Source organism: Coregonus clupeaformis, chromosome 12 (assembly GCF_020615455.1).
Source record: "Coregonus clupeaformis isolate EN_2021a chromosome 12, ASM2061545v1, whole genome shotgun sequence".
NCBI classification, from domain to species: Eukaryota; Metazoa; Chordata; class Actinopteri; order Salmoniformes; family Salmonidae; genus Coregonus; species Coregonus clupeaformis.
Genome location: NC_059203.1, coordinates 7090841 through 7098951, shown reverse-complemented (window position 1 = coordinate 7098951; position 8111 = coordinate 7090841). Strand labels below are relative to the sequence as shown.

The 8111-nt window shown below is 50.0% G+C and overlaps 1 pseudogene; it reads left to right on the top strand.

Annotated features, from left to right (window-relative positions):
• The first annotated feature begins 991 nt into the window (after positions 1-991).
• Positions 992-7958, top strand: LOC121585831 (annotated as a pseudogene).
• Positions 7959-8111: the final 153 nt, after the last annotated feature.

The following is an 8111-nucleotide window of genomic DNA, read 5'->3' as shown; positions in this document are numbered from 1 at the left end:
TGCACTCTAGCAAACTTCAGACGGGCCTGGACATGTACTGGCTTAAGCAGGGGGACACGTCTGGCACTGCAGGATTTGAGTCCCTGGCGGCGTAGTGTGTTACTGATGGTAGGCTTTGTTACTTTGGTCCTAGCTCTCTGCAGGTCATTCACTAGGTCCCCCCGTGTGGTTCTGGGATTTTTGCTCACCGTTCTTGTGACATTTTTGACCCCACGGGGTGAGATCTTGCGTGGAGCCCCAGATCGAGGGAGATTATCAGTGGTCTTGTATGTCTTCCATCTCCTAATAATTGCTCCCACAGTTGATTTCTTCAAACCAAGCTGCTTACATATTGCAGATGATTCAGTCTTCCCAGCCTGGTGCAGGTCTACAATTTTGTTTCTGGTGTCCTTTGACAGCTCTTTGGTCTTGGCCATAGTGGAGTTTGGAGTGTGACTGTTTGAGGTTGTGGACAGGTGTCTTTTATACTGATAACAAGTTCAAACAGGTGCCATTAATACAGGTAACGAGTGGAGGACAGAGGAGCCACTTAAAGAAGACGTTACAGGTCTGTGAGAGCCAGAAATCTTGCTTGTTTGTAGGTGACCAAATACTTATTTTCCACCATAATTTGCAAATAAATTCATTAAAAATCCTACAATGTGATTTTCTGGATTTCTTTTTCTCAATTAGTCTGTCATAGTTGAGGCCTCTCTCATCTTTTTAAGTGGGAGAACTTGCACAATTGGTGGCTGACTAAATACTTTTTTTCCCCACTGTAAATCACAGTAGTTTCACAGTTCCAGTACATCTCTGATTTTGTGCTGGTTGCTTTGCTTGGAGTGGGCTTTTCAACTATTATTTTCAAGGCGGCTGGTTTACCAACTTTACTGCTGGGAAGTAACGCAGCCCATGGGGGGAGTCACCCCTGGAGCTCCCCCACAGAGGAACATGATCAAATCCATGGTAGGAGGGTGAAGGCAATATAACAGACCCAGAATCAGTGGTGGAGATGTGGGTTGGCAACTTGCTGTGTCTGGCCACTCTGGCTGTGGCCCTCTCCTTACCTACCTTCTCTGATGCAGCTGCACTACATGTGTTGTCAGCTCCTAACCTGCTGCATGTGGGCAGTAATGAGAACATCTTTGTGGAGTCTCAGGACCATACAGGAGATCCCCTGAACGTAAAGTTCATGGTGAAGAACCATCCTACCCAGAACAAACTTCTGGCCTCCAAATGAATAGTTCTGAAAGGAGCAAACAACTTCCAGGCTCTGACAAAACTGTTCATCCCAGAGGGGGACCACTTTGTGTATGACTCCAAGCAGAAGCAGTATGTGGTCCTGCAGGCCCTGTTCCCTGACCACATCCTGGAGAAAGTTGTCCTGGTCTTCTTCCAGTCTGGATACACCTTCATCCAGACTGACAAGACCATTTACACACCAGCCAGCGTCGTCTACAACAGTGTTCTGTATAACTCCTGGCCTGGAGCCTCTGACAAGGGAGATCATTGAGGACAAGGAAGTCGCCAAGAACAAAGAGATCGCTGTCTCTGTGGAGATCATGACTCCTGACAACATCACCATCTTCAGGGAGATCATCAACCCAGACAAGTGAATCAGTTCTGGAAAGTTCCACCTCTCTGAAGTTGTCAGCTTCGGGAAATGGCACGTGGTCACAAGGTTCCAGAGCACTCCTCAGAAGACCTTCTCATCTGACTTTGAGGTCAAGGAGTATGTTCTGGACGGCTTTGAGGTTAGTCTGACCCCAGCTAAAGCCTTCTTCTAAATCGACGACAAAGATCTGACAGTTGACATCACTAACAGGTATATGCTGTATATGGTAAGGAGGTGACAGGCTATGTGGTGTTTGGGGTCATCACAAGAGAGAACAAGAAGATGAGCTTCCCCGGCTCTCGGCAGAGGGTAGAGATCAGAAAAGGTAAAAGAGTGTGTCGTCTGAACAAATACCACATTACACAGACTTTCATAGACATCCATCAACTGGTCAGTCCATCTACGTATCAGTCAGCGTATTAACAGAGAGAAGGGGTGAGATGGGGGAGGCAGAGAAAAGAGGGATCCAGATCCATACCATCCACACCACCATCCTTCGACGTCTCGGTTTATATTACAAATCCTGACAACTCTCCAGCCAGTAGAGTGGAGATCGAGGTGACTCCAGATAATGCTAAAGGGGTGACCAGGGCCGACGGCTTTGCCAAGGTTACACTCAACACCGTAGCATCGGCCACCGTGCTGCCAATCTTTTGAAGACCAAGGACCCGGCTATCCTCCCCACCAGACAGGCTGAGGCCAACATGAAGGCTTTCCCCTACAGGACTTCCACCAAGAACTTCCTCCATGTTGACTCTAATAAGCTGAAGATAGGAGACACCATTAAGATCAACCTGAACCTTGGATGCCTCTCCATATATAACCATGACTTTACATACAGTACCAGTCAAAAGTTTGGACACACCTACTCATTCAAGGGTTTTTCTTTATTTCTACTATTTTCTGCATTGTAGAATAATAGTGAAGACATCAAAACCATGATTTCCACCGGTCTAATGTCCATTGGTGTCCTTTAGTAGTGGACTTGGTATTTTACCAAATAGGGCTATCTTCTGTATACCACCCCTACCTTGTCACGCCCTGACTCAGGGGACTCTTATATGTTGAGTCAGGGTGTGGATATTCTATGTTGTCTATATCTATGTGTAATATCTAGTATGTGTAGATCTATGTTGGCAGGTGTGGTTCCCAATCAGAGGCAGCTGTCGCTCGTTGTCTTTGATTGGGGATCATACTTAGGCAGCCTGTTGGCATGCATTAGTTGTGGGATCTTGTTCCGTGAGTAGGCTTGTTTTGTGTGTAGCCTTAGGACTTCACGTTTTGTTGGTTTGTTGTTTTGTCGTGTGTTTATCATTTAAATAAACATGTACGCATTTCACGCTGCGCCTTGGTCTGACCCGTCCTTAAACGAACGTGACAGAAGATCCCACCAAACACGGACCAAGCAGCATGCCCAGGAGGACCGAACACCCTGGACACAGGTGGGGAAGATTTGGTCTTGGGAGGACATATTTGCAGGAAAAGGACCCTGGGCGAAGAAGGAAGCCCAGGCAGGAGAGGAGCAACGGCAACACAGAAGCCGGCTGAGGAGGAAGCCTGAGAAGCAGCCCCAATAAAAAAAAATGGGGGCTAAAGGGGTGGTCGGGGAGCGAGAGAGAAGAGCCCCGACCACTGCACCCGGTGGGTTTCCAGATTGAGTCCCTACGACCATGGGAAGAAGAGTGGGAACAGTATTATACTGAGGAGTCGGAGGATGATGACGACGATGAGTTTCTGTTCCCTAACTCGTGGGGGCTCCCGGAGGAGTCCTCACTGGAGGAGGAGTGCCGAGAGAGAGAGAAGGATCGGATCGGCAGGGTAAGAGAGGAGGCCACCATATTACAGGGGCTGATAGCTAGAATAGAGCAGGTGGGATCCAGTCACGAGGAGGCACTGCAGGAGGCTCATAGGGAAAAGGAGGAAGTAGAGGCACGGAGAGAGGAGCTGGTTAGGCAATATAAGGAGCGGGGGTTAATAGAGGAACCCAGGTATGCGGAGAAACGCACTGTATCGCCAGTGCGCATGCACAGCCCAGTGCGTTCAGTGCCCGCGCCCCGCACATGTCGTGTGAAAGTGGGCAGCCAGCCAGGACGGGTTGTGCCAGCTCTCTGCTCCAGACCTCCAGTCCGCCTCCACAGTCCGGTCCGGCCCGTTCCTGTTCCTCGCACCAAGCCAGTGGTGCGTGTTCCCAGTCCAGCCCGGCCCGTTCCTGTTCCTCGCACCAAGCCCGTGGTGCGTGTTCCCAGTCCGGCCCGGCCCGTTCCTGCTCCTCGCACCAAGCCAGTGGTGCGTGTTCCCAGTCCGGCCCGGCCTGTTCCTGCTCCTTGCACCAAGCCAGTGGTGCGTGTCGCCAGTCCGGCCCGACCCGTTCCTGCTCCTCGCACCAAGTCAGTGGTGCGTGTTCCCAGTCCGGACTGGCCTGTTCCTGCTCCTCGCACCAAGCCAGTGGTGCGTGTCGCCAGTCCGGCCCGGCCCGTTCCTGCTCCTCGCACCAAGCCACCGGTGCCCAGTCCAGCTCCGGTCAGCGGCTCCAGTCCGGAGCCTGAGCAGTCCGCTCCACCAGTGCCCAGTCCAGCTCCGGTCAGCGGCTCCAGTACAGACCCAGACGTCAGCCCCTCTCCAGGTTTGGGGTCTCCCACACCAGGGTCCAGACAGGGCTTGGAGTATCGTGGGTGGAATTAGAGGGGAAGCAGCGCGCTGAGGTCCAGACCAGACCAGGGGTGCAATAGGGAGGCGGAGAGCATGTGGTCGTCCGCCTCCGAGGCAGAATGCCCACCCGGCCCCTACCCTGTTATGTAAAGGTTGTGCGGTCGGAGTCCACACCTTTGGGGGGGTACTGTCATGCCCTGACTCAGGGGACTCTTATATGTTGAGTCAGGGTATGGATATTCTATGTTGTGTATATCTATGTGTAATATCTAGTATGTGTAGATCTATGTTGGCAGGTGTGGTTCCCAATCAGAGGCAGCTGTCGCTCGTTGTCTTTGATTGGGGATCATACGTAGGCAGCCTGTTGGCATGCATTAGTTGTGGGATCTTGTTCCGTGAGTAGGCTTGTTTTGTGTGTAGCCTTAGGACTTCACGTTTTGTTGGTTTGTTGTTTTGTCGTGTGTTTATCATTTAAATAAACATGTACGCATTTCACGCTGCGCTTTGGTCTGACCCGTCCTTAAACGAACGTGACATACCTTGTCACAACACAACTGATTGGCTCAAACGCATTAAGAAGGAAAGAAATTTCACAAATTAACTTTTAACAAGGCACACCTGTTAATTGAAATGCATTCCAGGTGTCTACCTCATGAAGCTGGTTGAGAGAATGCCAAGAGTGTGCAAAGCTGTCATCAAGGCAAAGGATGGCTACTTTGAAGAATCTCAAATATAAAATATATTTTGATTTGTTTAACACTTTTTGGTTACTACATGATTCCATATGTGTTATTTCATAGTTTTGATGTCTGCACTATTATTCTACAATTTAGAAAATAGTAAAAATTAAGAAAAACCCTAGAATGAGTAGGTGTGTCCAAACCTTTGACTGGTACTGTACATGTTCCTGAGCAGAGTTCAGCTGGTGAAAGCGGCCAGATTCAAGAGACAGGGCAAGGAGATGTTTCCGTCGTTCCATATTGTAGCTTACCACCACGTCGGAAAATCTGACCTGGTGGCAGACTCTGTCTGGGTTGACGTAAAGGTCTCATGCATACACTCGCTGAAAGTGACGTCGACCAGGCCCAATGCGTCCGATATGCCTCGTAGGGCTTTCAGTCTGACCATCACTGGAGACCCGGGAGCTAGAGTACAACTGGTGGCTGTAGACAAGGGAGTCTACATACACAACAACAAACACCATATTACACATACCAAGATCTGGGACACAATAGAAAAGCATGATACAGGCTGTACAGCTGAAGGAGGAGCAGACAGTGTGGAGGTGTTCTACGATGCTGGTCTGGTATTTGAGATGGACACCGTTAAATGGACTAGGATCAGAACAGACCCCAGCTGTCCTGATAGTGACAGGTAGACGAGTGGTGACAATCAGTGACGTCATCACTACTATGGCCAGTAACGAGATGGCCTCCAAGAAGGACTGTTTCAAACACGAAGCACTGCTGCTCCGACGCAGTGTGCGTTCTGAAGACTTTTGATTTATATGTGTGTTCCCTGAGAGCTTTATGTGGAAGGACGTCATACTTACTGAATGACCAGCCCATGACAAGCACTGCAAGACCACATCTGTGATAAATTACAGCTTCCCTTCGGATTCCATCACAACCTGGCAGAAAACAGCCATCAGCCTGTCTAAAACTCACAGGATTCTTCAATGACCTCAAGCTGCCCTACTCTGCCGTCCGCAATGAACAGCTGGAGGTCAAAGCTATCCTCCACAATTACTGCAAAGACCCCATCACTGTGCGTGTGGAGCTGATGGAAAATGGTGAGGTGTGCAGCTCAGCTAGCAAGAAGGGTAATTACAGTCAGGAAGTGAACATGAACCCCATGTCCAGCCGGGTCGTCCCTTATGTCATCATCCCTATGAAGCTAGGCATGCACTCCATCGAGGTCAAGGCTTCTGTGAAAAACTCCTACAACAATGGCGACGGGCTGAAGAGGGACCTGCGCGTAGTGGCTGAGGGAGTGCTGGTCAAGAAGGAAACCACAGTGATCAGTGTGAGGTGGAGAGCAGATCAGTGTGCTGGTGGAGCAGGCCGTCAGTGGAGACTCACTGGGCAATCTGATAGTTCAGCCAGTCGGGGGTGGGGAAGAGAACATGATCTACATGACCCTGCCTGTCATTGCTACACACTACCTGGACAACACCAAAAAGTGGGAGGATATTGGCTTGGACAAATGAAACACAGCCATTAAGTACATCAACATAGGTTATTAACGTGAGCTGGCATGCCGTAAAGACGATGGCTCCTGCGCTGCCTGGGTCAGCATAAAGAGAACCACCTGGCTGACAGTGTATGTAGTGAAGGTGTTTGCCATGTCCAGTACTCTGATCAGTGTTCAGGAGCAAGTGCTCTGTAGTGCAGTCAAGTGGCTGATCCTGCACACACAACAGCCTGACAGCATCTTCAGTGAGTTTGCTCTGGTCATTCATGCAGAGATGACGGGTAACGTGAGGGGTTCGGACAGTGACACCTCAATGACAGCCTTCATTCTCATCGCCATGCAAGAGGCAAGCTCACTGTGTGAGCAGTCTGTCAACAGCCTACCAGGCAGTATGATTAAGGCAGTAACGTACCTGGAGAGGCATCTGCCCACCCTAAATAACCCCTATGCTGTAGCTATGTCCTCCTATGCTCTGGCCAATGCAGGAAAACTCAACAAGGAGACCCTACTGAAGTTCGCATCTCCACAGCTGGACCACTGGCCAGTCCTTGATGGTAATCAGTACACACTGGATGCCACGTCGTATGCTCTGCTGGCCTTGGTCAAGATGAAGGCCTTCGAAGAGGCCGGCCCATCGTCAGGTGGCTCAACAAGCAGAACAAGGTGGGAGGGGGATACGGATCCACACAGTCCACCATTATGGTGTTCCAGGCTGTGGCTGAGTATTGGAGCAACGTGAAGGACCTAAAGGACATTGACCTGAACATCCACATAGAGGTGGCCGATAGGACATCAGATACAAAGTGGTCCATCAACAACAAGAACCAGATCCTCACTCATAAAGACAAGGTCAACTCCATAGACAAGAACTTGACAGCAAAAGCCTCAAGAAATGGTGAGGCGACTGTGTCGGTGGTGAAGCTGTACCATGCCCTGCCAGAGGAGAAGGACAGTAACTGTGTCGGTGGTGAAGCTGTACCATGCCCTGCCAGAGGAGAAGGACAGTAACTGTGAAAGCTTTGACCTCTCTGTCACCCTCACTAAGATGGACAAAACAAGCCACGAGGATGCCAAGGAGTCGTTCACGCTCACTATTCAGATGGTTTATCTTAACTCGGAGAGAGATGCAACCGTTTCTGTCCTGGACATCGGCTTGCTGACAGGCTTCATTGTAGACGCAGACGATCTGAAAAAGTTGTCAGAGAGGAGGGAGCGCTACATAGAGAAGTTTGAAATGGGCAGAGTTCTGTCTGAAAGAGGCTCTCTCATCCTATATCTGGATTAGGTGTCCCATAAGCTAGCAGACAAAACATCCTTTAAGATCCACAGAGTACAGGACATGGGAGTTCTAAAGCCAGCTGCCGTCTCTGTATACGAGTACTACAACCAGAAGGACTGTGTGAAGTTCTACCACCTACAGAGGGAGGGTGGTACCCCGAGCAGACTGTCTCTCTGAGACGTGTGTATGTGTGCTGAAGAGCGCTGCAGTATGCAGAAGAAAGTTGAGTCACAGAGTGGGTGATGACGGACTGCTGCAGTACAAGTATGACCTGGGAGAACAGACATGGATAGATGACTGGCCCTCATAATCAGACTGCCAGTCCAGAGACTACAGAGAAGTCTGTCTAGGTATCGAGGAGTTTCTCAACCAGATCATGACCTTCGGCTGCCCTGT